The 26,042-nt window shown below is 40.8% G+C and overlaps 1 long non-coding RNA gene across 3 annotated transcripts in view; it reads right to left on the bottom strand.

Annotated features, from left to right (window-relative positions):
- Positions 1-2,442: 2,442 nt before the first annotated feature.
- LOC110343268 overlaps positions 2,443-26,042 on the bottom strand; it is a 39,983-nt gene continuing 16,383 nt past the window's right edge. Inside the window, exons 4-7 of one of the 3 annotated variants that reach the window (XR_005880705.1) lie at positions 8,709-8,828; positions 6,777-6,877; positions 4,126-4,291; positions 2,443-3,152 (exon numbers count right to left, since the gene is read on the bottom strand). This is a non-coding gene — a long non-coding RNA (uncharacterized LOC110343268). Of the gene's footprint in view, positions 4,292-6,776; positions 6,878-8,708; positions 8,829-26,042 lie in introns of all 3 variants that reach the window. The other 2 variants (XR_005880704.1, XR_005880706.1) reach the window with 2 other exon arrangements.

Here is a 26,042-nt window from a genome sequence, read left to right as displayed (position 1 = left end):
TGGCTGGCCAGATCTTGCACAGGTAACCCTGGCTGCTGTGAGTTCCTAAGTATGACAGCCATGCCACGTCCAGCAAGCACTCCTCCCCATTCTCTGGCTCTTACAATCATTCTTCCATGCCTTCCCTGATCTTCCCTGTGCATTGGTGGAGTGCTAGTGATATAGATACTTGTTTAGGGTTGAACACAACATCTCCAACTCTCACCACTTTGACCAATTATGTATCTCTCTGCAAAAGGAAGCTTTTCTGACCAATGTTGACATCTTCAGGGAGAGAGAACTGTTGGTTTTTTTAATCTATAACCACTGATAGGATTCCCATTTCCAGTGGCTCTCACACTAACAAAAGTAGGAGCAGCACAAATTGAACCTGGTAGGTTATATTTATTTCTTCTTGTTTTGTTTTTTGAGAGTTTTTCTATGCAGCCATGGCTGTCATGGAACTCAAGTCACAAAGATCTCCCTGTCTCTGCCTCCCAAGTGCTGGGATTAAAGGCACGTGCCACCACCACCTGACTGTTATTTTTTTTAAAGATAATGCAGTCAGAAGGGGGGCATGTTGGGAGAGATTTGTTGGGGTTTCAAGGATGTAACTGGAAGTAGATATAATCATGTATCAATTCTGAAAAAAATAATCATGTATGTTGTTCTGTAAACTGAAAAAAAATTCCAAAAGACCATAGGAAGTTCTGAATGGAAGGGCATATCTGTCCCAAGCTCACCCTTAGCTTCTTTCATATGTACTGAAAATCACGAACTCACATTCCAGGGCTGCACAGCCACGTTTCTACTTGGAACTCTGGTTCTACTTTTGGGGCAAAAATGCTTGTGACCCTAATGCAAGTGTCAGAGCTGAGGCTTCTGGCTGTGGAAATGAGTTTAAAGGCTTATTACAGTTTGGCAAGAAATTAGTTTTCAAGTTAACTTAAATTGATTTAAACACAGTAACTCTATTTTAAATCCCTCAACTTTTCAATTATGCTACCAGAGTTTGGAACTTGGATGCTTCCCAAAGGTCCATGTGTCAAAGGCTGAGTTTCCAACTCTAATAGATGGAATCTAGGAAGAGGCAGTTAAGCTGTTAGGTTGTGCCCTGGAAACAGATACTGGAACCCAAACTCCTTCCCATCTCTTTCTCCTTTTCCTGTGTGGTGACTAAGGCAAGGTCACTAGCTCCTGTTGTGACATTATGTGCTGCCACAGGCCCTAAACAACAGAGCTCAGTGGTCCTCACAGAAACTTCCAAAACCAAAACAGTATTTTCTCCTCCTAATGTTTATCTTGGACATTTTGTAATGGCGACCAAAAGTTGACTAATACACATACAAACTTATATGGCAGGAGAGAGAATAAAATCTAAGATTTTCCTTCAATTCAGTCAGGTTTTAGTCAAAAGAAAAATCTTGTCAGTAAAATCTTCTGTCCTCTCTATTTCTTTATAGGCCTATTTTAGGATGGTAAAAGATTATGCTAATAAATAATAGGGTTATTTTATCATAAACTTCATTTAAGTTGTCATATGAGGTTTACACTCCCCCTTTCTATGTAGAGGTACTCTTGTGGGAGAAGCCATTCTTCATCCTGCCTCTCCACAGCTGGCTGAGCTGTGTGGTTCATGTTCAGGGAAGAACAGATGGCTCCAATTATTACTTAGCAGCCATGGTGCAAGGAAAGATGTTCTTTTGTATTACTGCTTATTAAAGTTGCAAGCTTCACTTTTTTGAAGACATGGATGGACTGTCAGGGCAAATGTCTATCAAGAATGGACTATCTATACTTGGCATGGGTGGGAATTAAATTCTGACACTGAATGATTGTCTCTGCTTCTGTCTGCCTATGGTAGTTTATTATGAGAGGCTTATCTTGTCTATGAGTAAATTCAATGCACAAAGCACCTAAACCCATTGATATAATGATTGTAGCAAAATATATGTAGTGATGGCATTCAGGGGCTGCATAAGTGGCAAAGCCCTGGCCTGTGCTTCTTTCTTCTCTGTCTTAGCCTTACTCTGAATCCAGAGCAGCTACAATGAAATTTCTGAAGCCCCTTTCAATACTCCCTAGTTTAATGGCAGAATTTTACACTTCATGATCATATGTCACCCTTCTTTTTTCCTGCCATTGGTTATGAGTGCCTTTTCTTCACCTGTACAATTGTTAGCGTATCTATCAAAGAGCTGCAAGTGGCTGACCTTCGCCCACCCCTTTGTCTTTCCTTCCTATAGTATTAGAATTGCCTCCTAGTGAACTGCTGGCCATTCACTGAGTGTGACTGTTTGCTACCCTGAATAATTCCTCATATAAACTAAGGATTTTGTTTTGTCTTGTTTTTATTTATATAAAACATCAACTAAATCCAAGTGCTTCTAGCAAAAAAAAAGGATAAAAAAGCAATAGCAATAGGGTTCTGTATATTGGAAGCAGAATTTTTTTTCTACTGGATTCATTTATAAGTACTTTATTGGAGTCTATTTAGACAATACCCCATAGGAGACAGGCTAGATAATCACCTATTAGCCAGTGAGCCAAGGTCACGTGAGACAGAAGACCCCAGGTTGACACAGACCATGCCAGCTGCCTTTGCTGCGGAGATGACTCACATGAGCTGTGAGGGCTTGACACACACGAATGGAGTCCAAGGCTGCATGTCCACAACCATAAGGCTGCATGTACACATCCGGTGGTGGGAGACATCTGTGTGTCCACAACTGGCGGTGGGAGGCAGCTGCACGTCCTCATTTGATGGTGGGAGGCAGCTGCGTGTCCTCATTCAATGGTGGGAGGCAGCTGCGTGTCCTCACTCGATGGTGGGAGGCAGCTGCGTGTCCTCATTCGATGGTGGGAGGCAGCTGCGTGTCCTCATTCGATGGTGGGAGGCAGCTGCGTGTCCTCACTCGATGGTGGGAGGCAGCTGCGAGTCTGCATCCAGCTGTGGGAGGCAGCTGCGTGTCCACACCCAGTGATGTGAGGCGGTTTCTGAGTGGGAGTTTCATTCTGCCTCCATTTACCTCACAAACAGACATAGCAATCTGCTCTCCCCATCCCTCACTCAGAGCTGCACCGCACAAAAACCCTGTCAGTCAAGGATAAGCTAGGGAGGACAAACCATTTCATTTTCTGTTTGAAACAGTAACCATGATGGTCTTGCCTGCCTATGCTCAATAAAAGGAAAAGGAGAAGGAGAAGAGGAAGGGAAAGGAAAACGTGTTAGTTGTTATTCCTATATAAGTAGCACATAGCTGCTTCAGTAATGGGGTAAACATAGTGGTCCTTAATGTAACAGATAAAATGTATTGCTATGTATATGGACAGCTTACACATGTATATAAACAGACATATTTACTGCTATAAATTTACCATGATAAGGATCACAGGAACTATAGAAACTATACATTACATAATGTATATAATCTATATGCTATGTAATATATATGTATATATATATGCAACAATCCAAACTGCTCTGTTTTTTCTTTCAGAACATCCACCTAGCTACTGAAAGAGTCAAAACAAGTAGCAGAAAATAGTGAATATTTGCCTTGTGTTCTGTGTAGCAAAGACAGACTACTATTATCTCTGGTTTGAAGAATTTATAACATAGCAGGTGGCTTCAGAAGTAAATGGGTACATGCAGAATGCTGGAATGATTACCACAGCTTTATGAAAGCACACTCAAGTCTGGTTATTGATGAATGCTTTCCAAGATTACAAAAGGGAGACTGGCTTTGAGGGTCCCATGAGCATAAGAAAGAGTAGGAAGACAAGGGAGTCCCTACCAAGAAGCAGGGCTCTGGGAGTACACACAGCTCGCCACCCAGAGGATCACTGGGGCCAGGCCTCTAGTCTATTGATGAAGTGCTGTGGTCTTCGCATAGAGCTAAATGAGGATCCTTAATGAACAGGCAATGTTTAAAAAACAACCCAAGCCAGGCGGTGGTGGTGCACGCCTTTAATCCCAGCACTCGGGAGGCAGAGGCAGGCGGATCTCTGTGAGTTCGAGGCCGGGCTGGACTGATAGCCTCTGAAACAATACAGAGAAACCCTGTCTCATAAAAACCAAAATAAATAAATAAATAGATAAATAAACAACCCAACCCTAAATCATTCGTGTCCTTGGTTACTTACGAGGCATGGAAGCAGTCTGTGGGTAGATGGCAGGGACCCATCTATTAGGGTGGAAGTTGCTGTGTGAATTTCCTGGTATCAGAAAGACGTCTGGGGCCATATTTGTGAGATAATTTCTACAGCGCTTTACTTGACTCTGGAAGGCTTCGCCCTTGAGATCTGAAGGCTGAAACACCAAAACACCTGTATTAGGAATCTTTGCTCTCACAGAAACTGTTTTAGTGTAAACACGACATGGAACATGTAGTTTTGGAGACCCAGTAGACATCAGTGATATAAGCTGTAAGAATGTTCTGCCATATTTAATGAAGGGAGTGGGGTTCTTCTTCAGTTTACTGAGCTTCAGGAGTAGAAAACTAGGGAAATTCTTTTCATGCATACAAACCTTTCTGGTTGAGGTAATGGATTTGCACACACAGGAATGGCTTGCAGCTTCCCCTCCCACAGCATGTTAGGAACCACATGTTTCCATCTCAGACAAACCCACAGTTAGTCCTGCCCAAAATGGCATCTGCTTCTATCAACATCCAATCTACTCCTTCAATTCCATCACCTTATCTCTATTAAAACTGCCTGTCATCTTAGTTGTGGCCCATATTTCTCCTTTGGAGTATTACAGTAGCAATGCTAAGTTAATAATAAGGCTCTGTGGCTGCAGTTAGTGAAACACAATTTGAACTAGTTTAGGCAGAGAAACATCAGTAAAAGTTTACAGTAGCAAAAAATTAGAAATTGAGACCTTTAAAAGGGAACAGTGCTCATGGTACTTCAGTGATCAGTCACAAAGTTGATGTTTTTTCCTCTGGAGTTCTGTCATTGATATCTGGGCTCAACTCCACTTTCTAAGCTCCATCTCTTGTTCTAACTCACAAGAAAGAATCTAACTGAGTGCATTTTGGAACAAGTATCCACACTGCTCAAGGTGATATATTCAAGATAATACATTTTTCGGAGCTACCTCTATAGATCAGGGACAAATGTCAGCTCACAGGCTTCACAAACTTGGTGGCATTCCAGGGGATGCCATTGGCTACTTAATGTACACACACACACACACACACACACACACACACACACACACACACACACTTCACTCCTCTATTCAAAGGCAATGTCATTCTTCAATAACTTGCCTAGCCAACAAATATTTATTTTAGTGTCTGTGATATCTAGCCCTAGAAAACCATTATGTCATTATAAGAAGGTTAAAGAGGGAAAATTCATGTTACCATGAGGAATAAATAATTTATAAGTGTAAAGAAAATAATAATACAAGAAAATGTAAAGCTTCAACCTTACAGAGGTTGACATATGAAAGCTTAGGATAAAAATATCATATTCTGAGAAACTAACTAATGCACTGAGATACAAAGAGAGAAAATTTAGCCAAGTAGAAGGAAAGGAGCACTGTCCAAGAAAGACAGTGTATCTGTAGCTATCATCTGGAAGACAGTAGCTATTGGCAATGTTTGAGGGTTTGTGGGTCTCTGCAGATGGAACTAGAGAGGGAGCTAGGCACCACAACATGCAGACCTTGGTGTGTGTGTGTGTGTGTGTGTGTGTGTGTGTGTGTGTGTGTGTGTGTTCTTGTGCACTCCACTGTGTGTAGATTCCAGAGGTCCATGTAGGATGTCTATCTCTTTCTATATACCCTAATTTCAGACATGATCTCTCACTAAACTGGAACTCATTGATAGGCTGCACAGCTTGCCAGCAATTCCAGGATTGGCCTATCTTTGGCCTGCAGCACAGGGTTAAAGAATTCACCACCACACTTAGCTTGAAATGGGGGCTGGAGATGAAACTCACATCCTCATGCTTATAGAGCAATCACTTTACTCACTGAGCCATCTCACCAGTAAGAATTTTATTATAAAAGAAAGCAAAATGTATCAGGATTTGATTTGTATATCAAAAGGATCATGTTTATTGTAGACAGAAGTTTCTGTCCTGTCAAGTTCCTCAGCTGTTTAGTTCCAAATAAACACACAGAGGCTATATTAATTATAAACTGTTTGGCCAATGACTCAGGCTTCTTATTGACTAACTCTCTCTCTTAATTACTAATCTTTTTCTATTAATCTATGTGTCTCCATGTGGTCTCGGCTTACTGGAGAATGCCTGGGCCTCTTACCTTCCTGGTCACTATATGGTATCTCTCTTGCAACCCACTCTCTGAGATCCTCTTCTCCAAATGCTCCTAGTCTGGTTGCCCTGCCTATACTTCCTGCCTGGCTACCTACTACCTGGCTGTTGGCCAAAACAGCTTTATCATCAACCAATAACAGAAACATATATTCACAGAATATAGAAGGACATCCCCCCATCAATTTAAAATGTGTAGTCGTGTCTGGGAAGGGTCTAGAGTAAAGAAGCTATCACAGTGGTCTAGGAAGGCATCACAACTTCTTGACCCCATGATTCCACTGTGCTCAGCAACCAGGGTCACTGGAGAAGGCCTTTACATCCTCCATTCTGTCATGACCCACCCCCATCCCCTTAGCCTATGAATGCAGATTTAGCTATCAATCAGACACAAATTAAATGGAGGGAACAGTAGAAATACAATGCCATTCATTTTCTCAAATAGAAAATTAACTTTTATTTAAACTTTAGTGAACTAGTAAACTGAACACATATACTTCCTGTACCATAGTCAGCTTCCACAGAAAGTAGAGAAAAGATGAGATGTTCATTCCCGATAGTCTCAAGAATAGGCAGGCAGACTTGACAATACACCAGATTTGTGTTCCTGAAAGAAGAAAAGAAGAACAGTGTAGAGAAAGCATCAGTTTAGAAGTGGCCAGGGAGAATCTGGGGGGAAGGAAGGAGCCAATATTCTAGGAAAAACTCTTGCTGTGCACTACATTCCAACTTGGCAGTATAAAGAAAAGAGAGACAGGGTCAGCAATCAGGGTAATTAACTGAGTGGCAGCTCTACAGGTGACCTTTTTCACTCACTGCATGTATGTTACTTGCCAGAGCAGTTATTAAAACTGCTAAAAGCAGTTTGGGTCCAAGCCAAAAAAAAAAATGATAGTGTGAACTTTAATGGGAACAAACAACCTATTATCACCCAAGTGGAACTGTCATCACTTGTGGTTGAGGTTTCTGTCGCGTCCACTACAAAAAGCCTGCAGTTAGACAGATGCATCCCACTTGCAGGACACAGCCTCAGCCTCCCAGATAGGAGAACGCTCTTTTGAGAACACATTTACACTCACCCACAAAGGAAGGTCATGCTCCTCTTCACTCGTGTAACCTTTACAAGTGTGTATGAACAAAACAGACAAACAGAAAGGAGAGCCATGCAGCCAGCAAAACCGAAAGCCCAGGAACACACATTGCAAACCAATGGAGTGAGAACCCAGGAAGCAGATAAATCAGGAAGGTGCATACAAAACTCTAATGTCACCAGAGTAACTTAAGAAGTCAATGTACTAGACAGAAGTGACTGCATTGCATTTATAAAAATCAAATAATTAGGACTGCTGACATTTAAGCATGGATGAGTAGGTATAATAAAACAGGAAATCTATAAGAATACAAAACAATCAAGAGATAGAAAACTCAAAAATTTAAGGAAACTATAGAATTAAACAAAAAATTCCAAGAACACAAAGAAGCTGTGGGTTAAAATAAAATTATCATGAAATTGCATCTGTGATATGGTAGGTTACATTCTCAGTGACTTTCTCCCTAAAGTTGAATTTAAAATTCTTAACCATCAATGAAAAAATATTCAAACTGGGAACTTAATGAAGGAAAAAATTCAGAGAGGTAACCTAGACCTAAGCCAGTCTTTGCCTTAGGTATATTTGTCCAGTTTCATCACTGTGAGCTTTGTGGGAGAGAGGAGACAAACTCAACGTCTGCTGAGCATACAAGAACCACCACCAGAGCTGGGAGCTTGATGCTGCAATCTCAACATAGATTTTTTAAAATCAATCTTTGAGCTTGAAACTATGAAGAGCAAGGTGAGCATTACTGTTAGAGTGATAATGAACCAAAGAAAAAAACCACAACAAAAAGTGAGGGCCTGAAAGTGTCAATAGTTTCCATGAGCAGAAAACAGGCCCTGAGCTGAGTCCCCAACATTCCAAGGCCACACATCTGAATCACCTCAACCTTTAACTCTGTGCCCAAACCATCTCTCCCCCATCTAAGATCTCAGATGCTGAACATCTCAGTTGAAGAGAAGACAGCATCTTCTAAGAAAACCAAGTAACAGATCCAGACACGGAGAAAACATGATGCAGAATGCAACTAGTAAAAATCTACACTAATCTGTTCAAACACAGCAAATTAGTGAGAGATCTTTATTTTATTTTTGAGATTATAATAGTACATTTCCCCCCTTCCCTTTCCTTCCTCCAAACTTTTTCATATACCCCTCCTTGCCCTCTTGCAAATTCATGGCCTCTTTTCCCATTATTTCATGCATATATGTATATGTATACACATATGTATTTCCAAATGTAACCTGCCCAGTCCATATGATGTTACTTGTATGTACGTTTTCAGCGCTGACCATTTCGTACTAGACAACCAGTTGGGAAAAGGCTATATCTCATATCCTTTACCTGCTTATAGTTCTTTGTGTAAAGTTGAGGCCTCATCCATTTGGCAAGTGTGTTGTTGTTGCTGTCCTTGTTCAATTCATATTTAGAAAGTCATGTTGGTGAGCCTTATGAGTATAGCTTCTGAAAGAGTCAAAGACAGAGTCTCACAGCAAACGCTGGTCCTCAGGCTCTTGCAATCCTTCTTCCCCTCCTCCCCAATGCTCCCTGAGCCTTGGGTGAGGGAATGTTTTGTAGACATACCCATCAGACTAGGTTCTACAGCCCTGCATTTTTTTCCTTTTTTTAAATTTAAATTAGAAACTAGCTTCTTTTACATGTCAATCCCAGTTCCCTCTTCCTCCCCTCCTCCCCTGCCCCCACACTGACCCTCTAACCCTTTATGCTCCCATGGGGGATCATCAAAGTCTGTCACATCATTTGGAGTAGGGCCTAAGCCCTCCCCTGTGTGTCTAGGATGAGAGAGTATCCCTCTATGTGGAGTGGGCTCCCAAAGTCCATTTGTGTACTAGGGATAAATACTGATCCACTACCAAAGGCCCCATAGATTAACCAGACCTCCAAATTGACATCCTTGTTCAGGGGGTCTGGAACAGTCCTATGCTGGTTTCCCAGCTATCAGTCTGGGGATCATGAGCTCCCCCTTGTTCAGAGCAGCTGTTTCTGTGGGTTTCACCAACCTAGTCTTGATCCCTTTGCTTATCACTCCTCCCTCTCTGCAACTGCATTCCAGAGTTCAGCATGGTGTTTAGCTGTGGGTGTCTGCTTCTATTTCCATCAGCTACTGGATGAAGGCTCTAGGATGGCATACAAGGTAGTTATCAATCTCATTATTGGGGAAGGGCATTTAAGGTAGCTTCTTCACTATTGCTTAAAATTTTAGCTGGGGTCATACTTGTAGATCTCTGTACAATACCCTAGTGCCAGGTTTCTCTTTATGTCTCCTTCTGTTATGGTATCTCTTTTCTTGGTCTCCTCTGTTCTTCCCCTGACTGAATCTTCCTGTTCCCTCATGTCCCCCTCTTCCCTCCTCTTCTCCCCTTCTCTTTCTTCTAATTCCCTCTTCCCTCCCCCCCCCCATTGCTCCCAATTAGCTCAAGAGATCTTGTCGCTTTCCCCTTCTCCAAGGGACCATGTATATTTCTCTTAGGGTCCTCCTTGTTTCCTAGCTTCTCTGGTGGTGTGGTTTGTAGGCTGGTACTCATTTGCTCTATGTCTAAAATCCATATATGAGTGAATACATATCATTTTTTTCTTTTTGTGACTAGGTTACCTCACTCAGGATGGTTTCTTCTAGTTCCATCCCTTTACCTGGGAATTTCAAGATTCCATTATTTTTTTCCACTGAGTAGTACTCCATTGTGTAAATGTACCACATTTTCTCCATCCATTCTTCAGTTGAGGGTATCTAGGTTGCTTCCAAGTTCTGGTTATTACAAATAATGCTGCTATGAACATGGTTGAACAGAGGTCCCTGTTGTATGAATGTGCATCTTTTGGGTATATGCCTAAGAGTGGAATTGCTGGATCTTGTGGTAGACTGATTCCCATTTTCCTGAGGAATCTCCATACTGATTTTCAAAGTGGCTATATGAGCTGGCACTCCCACCAGCAGTGGAGGAGTGTTCCCCTTTCTCCACATCCTCTCCAGCATAAACTGTCATTGGGGTTTTTGATTTTCAGCTCTGTGTTTTGATTGATTGTAGTTTTCTGTAGTGGAAGAGACCTTTCTCTTACTTCTATGACTCAAACAAAATCTTACCAACCATTCCTCAGAGATATCCTCACCAGAGATAACTATGTTATATAATATATGATATGATAATATCATATGAATGTGGTAATAAAAGAGTTTAAGTATCAAGATTCCACTATAAAACCCATTGCTTTGTATGAGAGCCCCCCAAAATTAGAAAAGTATTTAGAAAGTGTAGGCATGATATGATGGTGTACAGCAATGAGTGCTAATGTTTTTGTGCTCCATACCTATTAACTGAAAAACATTAACACAAAGGCCACAGAAAAATAACATTCCTTGGAAACAAAGATTCAGCTTCAATGCATTGCAGCGAGGCTGCTCTGCATTTGATTAGCAGTGAGCAGGCCTATTCTCTTCACCAGTGTGCATTAGTTAGCAGTGAGCAGTGAGCAGGCCTTTTCTCTTCACCAGCGTGCAAAGCAGTAAGTAGTGGTGAGCCATTTCACTTATGACCTTCCTGTCATCTTTTTCAATCCCTCCTTGCCCCAGTAGTTTTGACTTGTTGCTCTGCCAAATCTATCCATTAGACTTTGGACAGCATACCAGAGTTCCCATCACTGTGAACCACTATCTGACTTAAGGGAAGAATAGGTTTGCTTGGCTCATTGTTTCAGGGTTGTTTCATGGTGGAGTGTCTGTGCTAGGACTGAAACTCTGACATCAGTATGGCCAGGAAGAAGAGAAGGGAATCCCCTTCCTTTTGTCACACTGGGGACTCTGAGATGGTTCTTCCCCTTAGCAAGTCTCTCTTGGAAAGCCCTTAAGACACTTCCAGAAGTGTATTTACTTATTTCTCAAGCCCTTCTAAATCCAGTCAAGTAAGAAATAAAGACTACCCATCACAGACGGACGCCTAAGCGTGTAGGAACTCTACAGTAAATGTCGACTGGAAACAGTAACTGCCCCAACCTCTCATTGAGACTATGGCTAACACCGAAACCAAGTGGCTTATACTGGAAAAACAGGATTCGCCTTTCGGAAGCAACCCTCAAATATTTTGATATTTTACTAAAGCATTCTAATGACTTTAGTATGAGTTTGAGATTTCCAAAATCTAAATTGTTTATCAGTCTTACTCTCATGCCAAAAATATATGACATCTGTCTTAGGGTTACTATTGCTATGATGAAGCACCATGATCAAAGCAAATTGGAAAGGAAAGGGTTTATTTGGCATATACTTCATCATCATTGTTCATCATTGAAGGAAGTCAGAGCAGAAACTCAAACAGAGCAGGATCCTGGAGGCAGGAGCTGATCTAGAGGCAATGGAGGAGTGCTGCTTACTGGCTTGCTCAGCCTGCTTTCTATACCTATTCCACTGTATACTATCATAAGAGAGCATCCTGCTCTCATCTATCTGTAACTTAGTACCATGAGTCAAACTTCCAGACTTCTCTACTTCCTATCCTACCTCTGATAATTATTCTACTTTCAACTTCTCTCAAGTAAATAATAGGCAGCTGTATTAGTTTGGGTTACTACTGCTGTGATGAAACACCATGGCCAAAAGCAAGTTGGAGAGAAAACAGTTTATTTAGCTTTTGCCTCCATACCCATAGACCATCACTGAAGGAAATCAGGACAGGAACTCAACAAGGAAAGAACCTGGAGTCAGGAACTGATGTAACGACCAGAGAGAGGTGCTGCTTACTAGCTTGCTCTCCATAGCTTGCTCAGACTGTTTTCTTACATAACCCAAGACCACTAGCACAGGGGTGACCACACCCACAATGAACTGGGTCCATATCAATCAATAATTAAGAAAACTCCCTAAAGAGCTGGGTGTTGGTGGTGCACACCTTTAATCCCAGCACTCGGGAGACAGAGGCAGATGGATCTCTGTGAGTTTGAGACCAGCCTGGTCTACAAGAGCTAGTTCCAGGACAGCCTCCAAAGTCACAGAAAAGCCCTGTCTCAGGAAAAGAAAGAAAGAAAGAAAGAAAGAAAGAAAGAAAGAAAGAAAGAAAGAAAGAAAGAAAGAAAGAAAGAAAGAGAAAGGAAGGAAGGAAGGAAGAAGAAAGGGAGGGAGGGAGGAAGAAAGGAAAAAAGAAAGAAAGAGAAATAAGAAAGAAAGAAAACGCCCTAAAGGCTTGCTTACAGTCTGATTTTATTGAGGCATTTTCTCAATTAAGGCTTCTTCTTCACTGAGGACTCTACTTATGTCAAGATGACATAAACTAGCCAGCATATCTTTTCAAACTCCTGTAAGAAAATGTCAAGTCACCTCATTAGCTTTTTCTAAAATATGATTTTAAGAAGATGCCCCTTTTTTCTCATGGAAATTTTCCAAACAGAGGTTTGAACATTTCAAGGACAATTTAATTGTACCCTCCAGTTCTTCCTCACGACACCAACAGATCATGCACTGAGGCTTAACTTGGTGCACATTTTCTCAGAACTAAAAGAAAGGGGGATGAATTGCATTTGTAGAATTGGACTTGGACCACTCAGCTCTTCCCTGTGATGCCCCCTTCTCTTAGTACAGAGTGTGAGAGTGGGAAGGAAGCTCAAGGAGTACTTAGACTATAACCAAGAGAAATTGGACAGAAGCACGTGAGGACGACATTGAATTGAATGCCTAAATACGTCTCTTTCTCAATCCCCGGAATCAGACTGTAAAACTACAGCTCTCTACACACTCGCTGCCTGAGATGAAGCCACCTGATGTTTTTTCATTGTCATTGCTGTGGCTCACTGCAGCATTTAGTCCATGCTTGGAAACTCTTACCAGCACAGCGACCTCAAGGAGCCTGTCCTGGAGACTGATGCTCACCGACACCACTGTAGTTTCCCTCACTGCAATGGCAGTGTCAGGCCGTTCCAGCGCCTTCCTGAGCAACTCGTGTTTCTCCCCCACTTATTCCAGGAAGCATTTCATTTGAATTCGTTCTCTCCGGTGTTCATTTATCTGGTCTGTGGGAACATCCTATCTGAGGAAAATTATATCCTGTGAATCTTCCTTTTCATTTCTTCTGAGCCTCCCAAATTGAAGGAAATACGGAGAACAGCAACCTGATTGCTCAGGGATCTGAGGATCTAACCAGCAGTTTGTGAGCTCTCCTCAGCATCAGTAAAGTTCTGGCTTGTGCACATTTTTTTCACCTCAATTACTAAGGACACACAGAAAAACATTATTTGGTGTTCTTGCCATTTTCTTATCTTTCATCTGTAATTCTCTATTGTAGAAAGGCAAATCTTTTTCTTTTTGCATTTACCTATTATTCTTATATAATTACAGCCCTCCATTTCCTTTCACAAGCACAGGGTGGATCTGAGCACATTTAGGTCAAGAGAAAGTGTGTTCTGTGTCCCAGTGGTACTTAAATGGCCTGACATCGCCTCACTCTGTGTTTGAAGCGTCATATTACCCCCCAGTGGTCAAGCATGGAATTGCAGTCTTTTGCTCTCCTTGTTACCATAGGTAGTATGTTCGAAGTGTGTGCTGGTGTCTCTCTGAAGAGAGGTCAAAAGAGAGCCCATTAGAGGAGGTGTAGCCTCTCCTGCAGTAGAAACTCCAAGACTGACGAGTCGTGGAGAGAAACTGAGGCTTGGCACCATGAGGCAGTGTCCCTGCAGAGGGTAGGAGAGGCCATTGGCGAAGGCACAGCCTCAGTTGCAGTGACACCAGTGCTTTGTTGTAGATTCCAGAGCTGATCCTGAGATGATCTCCAAGCACAGCAGCAGGTGCGGAGTGAAACCAACCTGAGCCCACCAGACGAGGCATTTGTCTTGCAGATGGCAGAGCAGAAAAATGGAGTTGTCCAAGCCCTTTGGAACGGAAGTTCACGAGTATCCCAGATACTGAGCCTTGAACTACAGGCTGGGATTGACATAGCATAATGAGTGTGTGCTTTGACTTGATTGTGACTGTACTCTGATACTTCCCTCTGGATATAAGAAGCATGTGACATATTTGGAATTTACAGGAGCCAGCAGTTAAGAGAACTGGACCTTCTAAAATGTTTGAATTTTTCAAAGAATGGGGGACATTTAAAGTTATGCTACACTTTTACACTGGAAAGGTTGTGGCTTAGTAGTGATGTGTTTGCATTCACGTCGGCAAAGGGTTGGTTGTATTGGTTAATTTTTGCCAGTTTGACACAAACCTGAACATACCCGGGAAGAAATCTCACTTGAGAAATTTACCTTGGGCCATAGACACATCTGTGTGTCACTGTCTTGATTGTTTATTAAAATGGGAGGGGCCCAGCCCACCCATCCCTGGGCAGGTGGGCCTGGGGCGAATAAGTAAGTAGCTTCAGGGGAAGCAGCCAGTAAGCAGGGTCCCTTCATGGTTCTTTTTTTTTTTTTTCTTGGTTTTTCGAGACAGGGTTTCTCTGTATTGTTTTGGAGGCTATCGGTCCAGCCTGGCCTCGAACTCACAGAGATCTGCCTGCCTCTGCCTCCCGAGTGCTGGGACTAAAGGCGTGCGCCACCACCGCCCGGCCCCTTCATGGTTCTTACTTCAGTTCTTACCTCTGGGTTCCTCCTGCATGGAGTTCCTGCCCTGACTTCCTTCAGTGATGGATTGTGACATGGGAGTTATATGATGACATAAACTCTTTTTTCCCTGGTGTTTTAGCACAACAGCATAATGCAAACTAGAACTACAAAACACCAAATAATACAAGTTAGAAAATATGCATACTGTAGAAGGAGACAGGAAGTGGAGATATACAGCAAGGGACCAAAGACCATACATACCCTGCAAAGATACATCCTCAGCAACCTACTTCCTTCCTCTAACTGGCCTAACTCCTCATGACCCATTCAGTATGGACTCATCAATGGACTAATCCATGGTGAAGTGGCACCCTCACCATAGCCTCAGCTGCAGTTGCCTACACAAGACCTGCACAAGATCAAACTAGTTAAAAGTCCAGCACTGGGGAACCTCACATTGAGTGGAGGAACTATTAACTGTTGGTGGTTGCTGAGAGGGGAGAAGTCACTCTCCTTTGAGGATGTAGCTGCTGGTAGGTTGCCCAATGGGCGGCCCCACATCCATGCATGGGCAGCACCAATTGAATTCAGGGGCTCATTAACAACCAAAAGAGAGAGGGCTTAAAGGCATAAGAAAGACAGGCTAAGGGGCACCAAGAGCAGTTGGACGAAGATGTCGATAACTGATATGACCAAAATGCATCATATTAATGACTGGAAATTTCAAAGAATAAACAAAACATTATTTTAAAAAAACTTAAAATCTGGAAATATTTATATCTTATATTACTTTTTATAGTCTTTCACAAACTGTATTACTGTATTTTACTTCCAAGTTATGATTTTCTAAAATAAAATATGGATAATTCACTATAGAAAGGATAAGGGTCTAGCTGGAGGTCCTTTCACACCCTTCTCTAGCAAAACCTCTGTGAAAACATCTGAGAGTATCACCTGGAGTCTCTCATACTTCTCAAGTGTATTTTGTGATTCTCTGAATTTAGAGATATAGAAAAACTTTGTGAGAATGTGCATATATAAATATATTTAATTCTATGTGAATTTTGTGCATTTGTGTATGCATAACTAAGCATACAGTTAAACATGTTGGGCAAAAATTGAGAAATATTTAGCTATGAATGTGTGCCATGTGCTTACATAGAAAGGAGCTGTGTAACAGCATTTTAGTGAACAGTGGAATACACACATAACAGTAATCACATAAGATTGGAAATTCTTGTCATCTATCTATTATATCTATCCTATCCCAAGTAAAATACACCCCTCCACTTCTTTGTCTTCTTTTAAATCTCCTCCTAGTAATATTTTCAAATATTCTTATGATAACAAGACCCAGTCTTCCCAATATATTTCATAACTAAATGATACTGATATAAAATATAAGCTTGGGGGAGGCGGGGTGAGACAGGTTGCTCTGTGTAGCCATGGCTGTCCTGGAACTCACTCTGTAGACCAGGCTGGTCTGAGCAATGTGCTTCTATTACACTAAGGGGGTATTTATTTATTCTTACTTTATTGTGAGTTCTTGCAACTCAAGAACATTTTTAAGGAATGCCTCATCTATATCTATCAATGTGTCATATCACTTTACTTTTTGACTTTTAAATATGGTGGATTGTGTTAATAATACCCTAATATTAAGCCTTTCCTAAAATGCTGCCACAAACCTCATTGCCTTTAGGTCCTCACAATTCATTGCTCAGCCCTCATTCGCCTTGTCACTTAGAATTTTTGCATAGATATTCACATATTAAAGTAACCTGTAATTTTCTTTCTGTGATATTTTTGTCAAAATTTACATGCTGATTTTGTTTTTTTTAAAAAGGTTTCTTTATGCATTGGCATATTTATAAAGGCATCATGCTGATGTGTTTCCTGAATATTTAAAAGCATTAACTCACGAAAACATTGGCCACTAGTATTTCTTAAAGGCATAGCTTTTGTAAAACCCTGAGCAGATTTAAATAAAGAAAATTCATATAGTTCTGACAAATCTCGAAAGCTGGGAACTAGGCAAATGAAAGAGAAATGACAAAGAGTACATAGTCAATAAACCCAGCAAGGAAATCAGAACATCACCCAGGAGAAAGAGAAGTGCAAAATCCTGGGCTTCAAAACCCTCCTGCGCAGCCACTGATGGTATTGCAGGCCTCCTTGCCGCTTCCCCAGCAAGTTTGTCTGGAGAGTTCTGGGGATGCCTCATCTGTGCAAATCCTTCATTTGCCCTTTAGCTGCCTCTGTAGATGAGCCCCAGCTGATCCCTCCAGCTCCTCTATTGCAACTCTGACCTTTCACATTCATGAATAGAGATCTACTCCACACCTATCTCCTCTCTGAAGTTCCAAGTTCTAGCCCTTCTGTTTTGCAATAGTTGTCATCACAAAAAAAAATCGCTGTTTACTCTTGATATCACTTCAGAGAAATAAATTGTTCACAGGATGAAACAAATTTCCCCTGATTCTTAAGTTACAGTTTCTGATCTCCCAAGAGAATCTGGTACACTCATGATGCTCAGATGGTCACGTTTATTCTAATCTGCTGTGGGCAAGGGTCAGTGTCCTAGAGGAAGGAGCAGAGCCCACTTAGGGTTATGGGGACAATCGGGCTTTTAGAGACAGATGTGTAAACAACAAGGAAATGCTATTCCAACTTCTATCTTTTGGAGGGCAGGTTACTGTATTTCAAATTTCTTAGTTCCCATTAAAATTTAACACTAATATTACAAAGTATCAATACAGTTGATATATGTCATCTTTCAATTTCAACCAATTTGCATCATATCTAAATATGATGGGCATATTCTTCTGTTACTTAAAAAATACTTAATAGACACACTTTAAATATAAATTTGCCCTCTTGGTGTATTATCACAGAAGACTTTGGGGCTTTTCAAAGAATTGAGGGTCAGGAAGAAAAATGTTTTTCAAAATTAAGACACCAAAAGCACAAAACTATTGACATCTGTAGCAACAGATGGTGATACTAATTGTTGCCCAGGTATCACATATTGTTTTCACTTTCTCAAGACTAAAACATGAAAGTGTGAAGATTTTAAGATTCCATTTCTGTACCCCGCTACCTGAGCTTAGCAATGTGTATGACTCTCTTAAAAACCACTTTAAAATATGCGATAAAATGAGCCTCTTCTGAAAAGGATTCAACCATTTTTGAGCAAGGAACTTTTTTAGAAGGTATCAAAAATATCACAACTTAGAAAAAAAATCCATGTGACATTGAGTTGCTTATTTGAATGTGAATTCAAATTGCTATGCATTTAGATGAAGTCAGCGCTCAGCCAGCTATTCCAAGACAGAACTGCCAATTTCTTTGCAAATCACTGAAATGAGAAGTTCTACAGTTCTCACAGTTCAGGAAGACTCAGAACTCACAGACTGCTTCAATGCATTCAGGAGATTTTTAGTAATAGCTGGAGGATTGGAGGATAACGCATATATCTCTCTGCCCAAACCAGCTGAATCATTCTCAGAACACAGCTGAAAATCAAAAATAAAATAGCATGTCATCTCCCACGTGAGCACAGAGCAAATTCAGAAGGGCATGTGGATGCTTAGTCAATGCTTAGTTGTGTTGTCTTAACAACTGGGTGTGAAGTTTGGCCCATTACATTCCTTTCCCCAAGAATACAAAAATATGTAATTATGGAGGCGATGCAATAAGTGGGGGGGGGGAGGGGTGCATGAATGAGTCTGTATAAATGGGACCAGGATGTGTAATTGGAGGGTGTGCAGCACCTTATTCATCTCTGTGAAACTAAGAAACTAAAGAAAGGAAGGAAGGATGAGCTTAGCTGCCTCACCCTGCCTGCTCCCCTGCTCACTGTACCTTGACTGCATTCTTCCCTCGGATGCCATGGATAACCTGTGCCCACATCATATCTTGGTTTTGCTTTTATTCAACATGAACTAAATTATGTTGCTTGACTGAGCTGAAGCTATCACAGCTCTTGAATCTATAAACCACAATGTGCCATCAAACATTTTCATATATGGCTTCTAACAAGGACTGTTTTTTTTTAATTAAAAGTCGAGGCGGACTTCAGGAGATTACCTTGCATACCACTGGGTGTACTGAGGAAGCCGGTCTCTCTTTTTATGGTTGAAGTTTATCATCCGTGAACTAGCATCATGAAAATAAATCCCACTAGGACAAAGTCAATGCATGCTACACGAATTTTGGAATTAAGAAGTATCTGAGAAATTAGTAAGGTATGTGTCCAGTTGTGCCTGTAGGTAGCTTCCCTCAATGTGGACAGCACCATTCCCCAACCTGAGGGTTACTGATTATCTAAAACAGGGAAAGAGAAGGAGCCTGAACAAGACTCTCCCTCAGCTCCTCCCCTCCACCCTTCCTTGCTGTCATGCTGTAAGCTGATCTGCCACCACACCCTTCCCATGATGACAGATTGAAATCTCTTAAAGCATGCACCAAAATAAATAAAGCCTTCATACCCTGAGGTGTTACATCGGATATGTTGTTACATCAACACAAAGTTGAAGGCATATGTCAAAAAATTGTGCATAAAAATAAGTATGGGAATCAGGAGAGACACCTCAGCATCTCAGAGTACTTACTACTTTCCAAGAGGACCTCAGTTTGGATACCAGCACCCAACACACATAGCTTACAACAGTCTATACCTCCAACTCCAGGGGATTCAATGCTGTGTCTGCCTCTGTAGGGCACACACACACACACACACACACACACACACACACACACACACACAGGACATATGCACATATACTCATAAGTTAAAATAAAAAATTTGGTATGTTTCTTAGTCAGGGTTTCTATTGCTGGAAAGAGATGCCATGACAAAAGAAAACATTTAATTTAGCCTGGCTTACAATTTCAGAGGTTTAGTCCATTATCACCATGGAGAAAAGCATGACTGAGTGCAGGCAGACATTGTGCTGCAGAAGGAGCTGAGATTTCTACATTTGTATCACCAGACAACAGGAAGTGAACTGGCATGAGCATTTGAGACCTCAAAGCCCACCCACCTAGTAACACACTTCTGCCAACAAAGCCACACCTACTTCCACAAGGCTGCACCTTCTAATAGTACCACTCCCTTTGGGGGATATTTTCTTTCAAATCACCACATTATGATTCCTATATAAAATATTTGTTTATAACATGACCAGACTTATTGAATGGGTTAATTTGAAGAGAAACCATGTCTATTATGAATTTGGAAGTAAAGTGGCCCTGGAAACTTAGAAAAATGTAAATTAGTCCACCCTCAAAATCTCCACTAATTGTAGGTATACAGAAGTTCACTCTATTCTTCTTCCAAAGGTGCTTACCCTTTCCTCATCACAGAACAAGGGGACACCTTGTGATTAACAGGTATCCTGATCCAGCCTTATGTCAGGGGACTTATATAACAGCTAATACCTTGACAACATCTATGAGGCATAAACTTCAATGAGAGATGCTCTTTCCATCCCAGCTGTCCCTGGGAGCATCCAGAAGATGTGGAAGTATCTGGTCAAATGTTGGAGCCACCACCACAGTGACAAGGATGTTAGAGCATATGCTCTAACATCATACCACATCCAGTTCAGTTATGATTAGAATATGGTTCTTAAGGAGAACAGTGGGATCTCTAAACATTCTGAAGCATATGCTGCCCTTTTCACAAAAGCCAGCTATACTGTCCCTCTGATAGGTATATAGTCATAACACTTGGATATACTGACCAGAAATTAAAGGCTAGTTCCAATTTTCATCATTTCAGAAAAGCATATAATAGTAACATTACTGATGATGTCATTTGTATCAGCAGTATGTTTTACCAATATCAGTCTGTAACTGCTGCTGGTACGTTATATAGTGATTATACACACAGGTACAAGCACACTTCATTATGTCTTCTGGCATAACATTTCTGAAAGATTAGTGCACATAAATATGTGCTAAGAATTCTCATTAAAATTTGGTTAAGAGATACCTGAAGAGACGGCTTAGTGGTTGCATTTGCTCTGCAAACAAGAGGACTGGAATTCAGATACCCAGACCCATGCAAATACCAGGTGGGCTGCATTTTCAGCCTCAGAAAGCAGAGACGGGATCCCTGGAACAAGCTGACTAGTGAGACTAGCCATATTACCAGACTCTGGGATTGACTGAGAGACCCTGTCTTGAAACAATGAGAGAAGACCTGTGGGGTAGAACTTCTGACATCAGCTTCAGGCCTCCATATGCAGCATGTTTGTGCACTTACACACACAAGCGAGCATGCATGTATGAATGCATATACACCATACATAAATGCATGGAAAGAAAAAATGTTTTGGAGATCAGCAGATGACCACATACTCACTAAAGGGTATAAATGATATACTTGGCTGGGGTTATGGGCAGGGCAGGCTGCATATTGACACAGACAATAGTCCTCCAAAGTCATACTATTTATTCAACAATCACATTCCTGGATATTTTTTACAAACAAATTGAAACATTACTATAGTGATAGAATATTTAACAATAGTTGTTAAAACTCAGAAGCAACATAACAAATAGATGAACTATGACACAACCATACAATAATGGAATACTGTTCAATGATAACAACACAAGTTATCAACGTGTAAATTAAATGCATATTGTGGAAATAACAACATTGATGAAACTTATCTACATATTCAGCTGAATCCCCATCAAAATTCCAATGACATTCTTTACAAAACTAGTTTTTAAAAAGAAAAAAAAAAAAAGCAATCCTAGAGTTTACATGGAAGTGCAAAAGACCCTAGATAGCTGAAGCAACCCTAAGCAGAGAGAAAAGAACAATGCTAGAAACATCACAATGCCTGAGACAAAACTATATTACAGAACCACAGAAACAAAACAGCATGATACTGGTACAAAACAGATATGCAGATCAGTAAGAAAGAACAAAGGACCCAGAAACAGACTCACACAGCTGCAGCCACCTAATCTTTTAAGAAGGTATAAAAAGCACACACTGGATAAAAGACAACCTTTCCAACGAATGGCACCAAGAAAACAGGCCAGGCTTGTGTAAAGAATGAAGTTATGGGGAGGGCACGGGAGGAAGGGAGGGAATGGGAGAGGGACCTGGAACTGACTTGTGAAGCAACCTTGTTTCTTATCTAAATTTAAACTGGAAAATAAAATTTTAAAAAATGGAAAAAAAAAAGAATGAAGCTATGTCTGTATCTTTTACCCTGACCAAAACACATTCACAATGAATCGAATGCCTTAATGTAACTCTGAAACCTGCTACCAAGGAAAACATAAGCAGAGCACATTAAGATACAGACACAGGCAAGGACTTTGGAAAGGGACTTTGAAAGCACAACATGTAATCCTGAAAATGGACAAAGAAGATTGCATGAAAGTAAGGATCTTCTGCACAGCAGATGAAACAACTTAGTGAAGAGGCAGCCTGCAGAATGGGAAAGAATCCCTCCCAAACATGCATCTAATTAATAACCTAAAACTGGGGTAGCCACTATGGAAATCAGTATGGGAATTTCTAAACACATATACAGCATGGGATTGGTGACTTCAGTAACACCAAATGGACTCAGCAGGTTGTAATACATGCTTATATACATACCTGTGTGTGGCAATAATTATGAAAAAGGGGGTCATGAGGGGAACATAAGCAGTTGAGAAGGAAAGAATGGAATGATGTAAATATAGCACTCATATATGAAAGAAATAAGTTATATAATATTTATTTGATAATTATATAATGCACAATATAATAATCATTACTATATAATATATGTAAATTATATATATAATTTTGGGGAATATATCCAAAAGAATCTAGACCAGCATATTACAGTCACCGCTCATTAATGTTATTGTGGCACTTTTAACTGTATGCAAATTGTGGAACCACCTAGGAGATCATTCAACAGATGAATAATTAAAGAAAATGTAGCTTATGTATACAATGGAATATTATTAGTTGTAAATAATGGCATTATGATTTTTGCAAGAACTGAAAATCTGTATATTAAGTGAAATAAACCAGACTCAAAAAGGAAAATATTGTCTCTCATTTGTAGAATCTAGATTTGTGTGTGTGTGCGCACGCGCACGAGTGTGTGTGTGTGTGTGTGTGTGTGTGTGTGTGTCTATGAAAGAGAGAGGGAGAGGGAGTGAGAGAGAGAGAGAGAGAGAGAGAGAGAGAGAGAGAGAGAGAGAGAGAGAGAGAGAGAAAGAGAGAGAAAGAGAGAGAAAGAGAGATGAAAGTAAAAATAAGACAATGAGAGAGAGGGGAAATCTAAATGGGAGGACGAGAGAGAGTGATGGGATATATGACAGAAGGGGAAGGAGTATTTGGAGTGGGGTGAAAGATATCAACAAGAAGTATGAGGAGAGCCAGGGAAGAGCACTTAAGGATAATAAGAACCAAATATAATAATATATTATAAAATACCAAAATGGATTCTATTACTTTTCAAATTAGCTTTATAAGACATTGCTAAGGTAAAATATCAAAGTATATGACAGACCACAGTAGTGCACATATATAACCCTGGCGGCTTAGAAGTCTAGGCAGGAGAATCAGCTCATAGCCAGCCTGCACTTCACAGCCAGGCCCTTGCCTCAAAAGAAAAAAAATTAAAACAAGGTGATAGCAATAATAAACCAATTCTATCTTTTAAAAAGACTTTTGCTGATAACAAGTTTCTTAAACATATAATGAGCTAATTTGTGCCACGGAGCATGAAATGCTCCAAAGACAGACAAAAAAAATTAATGATCAATATCCCCACAATCAATATGGAAAATGGAAGAAACAATAAGCATCCCTCCCATTCTATATTCTTCTGAGCTCCTGTCAGACAGCCCATGAGAAACATTTCTCAGAGAATTCACGAGGTGAAAATTCGTAAAACTTCTCCTCTTGTAAATATCTGTGTGGGTTTTCCAGAAGACTTGAGCCACTTCTCTTTGTATCCAGGGTTTTTGAGGACAGTCATCAGTTCTTCCTATAAATCTCCCAATTACAGGGACACAGCTGCTCCTGACACATCCTACTGGTCTAACTTAAAACTGGCTCCATTATGGCAGCCTCCATGATAAACACAACCCATTTTTCTATAAGATGTAAGGTCAATGGAGTGTGAGTCCAAAAGCAACTCTACTAATTTTTACATATTCTTTGAAATACTGTTTTGGTCTTAAGACTGTTACACTGCAACTTTTTAAATTCCTAGCAAAATTAGTAAATAGTTTAATGTCTATATTTGCATAGGCAGAGAATAGCCATTACTTTTATTATTATGCCAGGGTTTTTGAGACAGGGTCTCACTCTGCAACCCATCATAATATAAATTATTTTGATAAATTGTCAAGTGCTGTAGGCGCCTGTTGAGAGCTAACTCTGAAAAGATGGGCTACCTGTCTATGATTCAAGCACTCTTTTTCTGCCTTCCCTTTTTTTTATTTAAGTTAGAAACAAGCTTGCTTCACATGTCAATCTCAGCTCCCTCTCCCTCCCCTCCTCCCCCACCCCCTAACAGGTCTCCCAGTCCCCCACCCAGTCTCCACTCCAATCTCCAGGGAGGGTTAGGCCATCCATGGGGCATCTCCAGAGTCTGTCATTTCATCCAGGACAGGGCCTAGGACCTCCCCCCAAGAGTCCAGGCTGACAGAGCCTCCCTCATTGTGGGACAAACTCTTATATTTTCGGTTGTGAGCCTAGCCTTTAACTGCTGAGTTATCCCTCCAGTCCAGACTCAAGCATTCTTGTTTCAAATGTCCTCAAGACTCTGTCCTGGATTTCACTGGCTCCATGGTTCTCTAAATAAGGAGACGTGAAAACAGTGGCCAGCTAAGGAGGGTACTAAAAACATTGCACCCTGAGAACAAATGAAAGCTAAACCAAAGCTATTCCACACATAGGACTCTGCCTAGAACTCTCTTACTTGGGAATCCAGCATTACTGTTTCAATGAGGCTTCCCCAGCCAATTTCTGCTGGATGTTGTAAGTGCCCAATGTGATTATGCCTTCTGTCTGATACTTGTGCGTGTTCTTTTTACTTTTGTTTACTACATAATATTCATTTGGAACAGCCATCATATGGACAATCTCCAGACAGAACACAGTAGTGACCCAGAACTCACAATGTAGCCCAGACTAACCTTGAACTCATGGTGATTATCTGTCCTCAGTTTCCCAAGTGCAGACTACAGAGCTGGAGAGGTGCCGTGCCCTTGGGCAGGTAGAAGTTATCAGGATCAACTCAAGCTCTCTGTACAAATCTACTTGGAAGCTGCCAAAACTGAGGGTCAGTGGGGTCTTTTTCTAATAGGTATTTTGTCTTTAAATCTCTGATGATCCTGAGCATTGATCTGAGGTAATTTAGAAGCTGCAATAGTTTGGATGGGGTGGAGTGTCCTTCACGCAATCATAGAGCCATGATCTTCTCTCTTTTGCTCTTGGCCATGAGTGACTTGTTCTTTCTCTAACATGTGTTTCCACCAGACTCACTGCTTCATTATATATGTCCAAAAACAATGAGTTAAACAGCTGTAGACTGGGATCTTCAAGACTGTCAGCCTGAATGAAAATTTCTCATTGTAGGTGTATTACCTCTGATATTTTTTTACAACATCAGAAAGCTAATTAGGCCTGGTAGTGGTGGCACATGACTTTCATCCCAGCATTCAAGAGGCAGAGGCAGGCAGATCTCTGTGAGTTTCAGACCAGCCTGGTCTACAGAGTGAGTTCCAGGACAGGCTCCAAAGCTACACAGAGAAATTCTGTCTCAAAAAAAGGAAAGAGAGAGACAGAGACAGAGACAGAGAGACAGAGACAGAGAGAGACAGAGAGACAGAGACAGAGAGAGAGTTAATATCTGATGATATAAAAAGTTCAACTTAACACTCATAACAAATGATACCAGGAAGAAGAAAGTGATGACTGTGTAAAGTGTAAGATACCAGTAAACAGAAGACAAAGAAGAGGAACTAAATGTGGAAATGTTGAAATAAAAGAGGAAGTAAAAAGAGGCTGAGGATGTGCAGTTATTTTAAAATATTTCTTCTAAAAATGCATTATACCGATATGGGAAGGTAGCCAATGGTTTGTGAACA

The sequence above is a fragment of the Mesocricetus auratus genome, unplaced genomic scaffold (genome assembly GCF_017639785.1).
Source record: "Mesocricetus auratus isolate SY011 unplaced genomic scaffold, BCM_Maur_2.0 Super-Scaffold_100013, whole genome shotgun sequence".
NCBI classification, from domain to species: Eukaryota; Metazoa; Chordata; class Mammalia; order Rodentia; family Cricetidae; genus Mesocricetus; species Mesocricetus auratus.
The sequence above is the reverse complement of the archived record's forward strand: the minus strand, read 5'-3'. Positions and strand labels throughout refer to the sequence as shown.